Genomic DNA, 2629 nt, shown 5'->3' on the forward strand with positions numbered 1-2629 from the left:
AGCAGCAGAGCCGGCCCCTCACCCTCCTCCATCACACCGGGACGCCCCAGGGATGGGAAATGTGGATGGGAAGTGGCGCCCTTCACCCAGGCAATCGCTCCGTGAGGCCACGTGGGAGAGGTGTTCCCCAGGCCTTGGGAACAAGAAACGTGAGCCTCGCTGAACAGCAGACGGGTTAAATCTTATACTGATCTTGTTTCCTTTTTTGCTTTGGCTGCTAGGAAGCTCAGAGCTCCAATTCCAGTTGGTCTCTAGTTCCTGAGTCCCCTCGTCAGGGAACTTACGGTTCCTGTTTTGTGTTGTCATTTACCCTGGCTTAGTTCTGCCAGCCTGCCAGGCGTTGTCCACCGACACGGCCTTGCTGCACATTTCTTTCTTTGCTGTGTTGCATTGTACGGGTTTTTGAAAACTGTGTCCAACTGTTTTGGAGCAAGGGAGGGTGAAAACAAACTTTGAGAGAAGTAGTAGATCCCATCCGGGAATCAGCCGAGGGGAGCGAGGAGTGTCCTTGGGGAGGGTGTTGAGGATCTGAGTCATGGGTTTGTGTCCCCCCACACTCCCCACGTATTCACCGAGATCTTGGGTGAGAGTATTTCACCTCCACGAGCCTCAGTTTCCTTCCCCTGCAAAGTGGGGGTAGCAGTGGCGAGACGCCGAGCTGAGCCTCACTGGAAGGGTGTGGGCGACACCGTGGTCGGGTGCAGGCCGGGAGCCTGTGTCTATTGTCCTTATGCGCTTGTGTCGTCTGCTGGGTGCACTCCCTGATTTCAGAGGGTGACAGAGCAGGGCGGTGGTGCACAGACTCGAGCCCAGCCCAGCATGGCTCGGGAGCGCAAAGACCGAGGCGCAGTGGGGTGCCCCTGACAGAGGAAAGACTTCACCGGGAGGGGAGACGGAGGGGAGAGAAGTCTGAGCGGGTCTCTCTGGGCAAAGGAGAAAGGGTCAAAGCCTTCTCCTGCCCTGGCACCTTCCACGAAGAGGGAGTGGATGCTGGCACGGTTCCCAGTCGGGGCCCCAGCACCATGTCTCCAGAGTGACCCCAGGGGAGGTACAGGGCGTGGCTGCCGCACCTCAACCTTGGGTAGGAGCAGGGTGTCCTGCCCCAGAGCTGGCTCTCCCCGCCTGAGGCCCCCTCCCTGCTGGGCTGGGCCCCGTGCTCCCGCTCAGCCTGATGGGGAGCAGCCTGTAAAGTGATGGCAACACCTGCTCATCGATTCCATTCACTGAAACGGTCGGTCTGGGGTGCCCACACATGCACACACTTGTGCACACAGACACACCCACATGCACACACTCATGTGCGCACACATGTGTACACACACTCACTCACACACATGTGCGCACACAGGCACACACTCGTGCACACACAGACACACCCACACGCACACACACTCGTGCACACTCACACCCGCGTGCACCCGCTGGCTCCCTGGGCCCCTGTTGTAATCGGGAAGAAGGAAATATGAACAAAGTGTCTTCCACTCAAGGGACTAGCTGAGCAGCAGCGGCAGCCCGTGGGCCCCGCTGATTTCCGTCTTAACTGGGCTCGGTTACGGAGTCGCTCCAGCCGCAGCCCTTCAGCTCCGGTGACCCCGGGAGCACCTTTGTTCCTTTGCTTTGGCTGAGTGCGCACGGCTACTGTCCTGTGCGCGCCCGAGACCCGCCCCTTCCCGGTCCAGTTTCCTTGGATTTCAAGTGTTTGTTGGTTTGTTGCGGTTTGTTACACCACCTGCCAGCCCCAGCGGAGACACCAGAGGGTTGTCGGGGAGCAAGGCCGTGGGTTTGAACCCGTTCCCGAAACCCGCTGTGAGCCAGCTCTCCCGGGGAGTGGGGGGGCAGCCTCTGGCCCCCAGGGCCCACTTCGGGCTGCAGCAGCCTCCTCGGCCAATGTGGGCAGCATGGGCCCCCTTTCTAAATAAAAATATCTTGTTTTAGGGCTGATGGGGGTCCTGTGGGTCTCCCCACGTGTGCCCCTTGCTTGTGATCCAGAGCCCCTGCCCCCGCCATGCTCCGGGTCAGAATGAGAGGCTGGCAGAGGGGGCATCTCCCAGACCGAACGGCGGGTGGCTTGTCCCTGCAGGCCTGGCGGGGACCCTGCTGGCTGTGCCAAGCACTGGGCTCTCCTGTGCCCCCTCAGCACGAGATGGTCGGCCTGGCTGGGTCTGCGTCGCTTCGCACCAGGCTCAGCCCTCCGTGGCCCGCACAGTGCTCTCCTCTCGGCTGGTGCCCGGTCTTCTCCGCAGCTGCTCCACCGGCTTGAAGGGCCCGCCGTCTTGTTGAAGGAGGAGGAGGGGGGCGGGCTCCAGACCGAGGGGAAGGGGAGCAGGGCGCCCGAGCACGGGAAGGAAGGCCAGCCTGGTGGGCGCCGGAGGCAGGACCGCCAGTGCTCAGGGAAAGCCTTGCGGGGGGTGCACCGTCTTTCCATCCAGGACACTGAAGTAGACGTCCCCCAAGTCCTGTCCCTGGGTGAGAAGTGAGAAGAGGGACCCTCCTGGGGCACGGGACACATGGTCCCCACTCAGAGGTTCTGCCGCAGAGCTTGGTGCCGACGTGGAGGGCACAGGGCTGCCCCGAGGCCTCCTGCAGGAGGACCGGGCCCGTCTGAGGTGTCACAGCTCACTGCTCTGTG

Source organism: Molossus molossus, unplaced genomic scaffold (genome assembly GCF_014108415.1).
Source record: "Molossus molossus isolate mMolMol1 unplaced genomic scaffold, mMolMol1.p scaffold_m16_p_17, whole genome shotgun sequence".
Taxonomy (NCBI): Eukaryota; Metazoa; Chordata; class Mammalia; order Chiroptera; family Molossidae; genus Molossus; species Molossus molossus.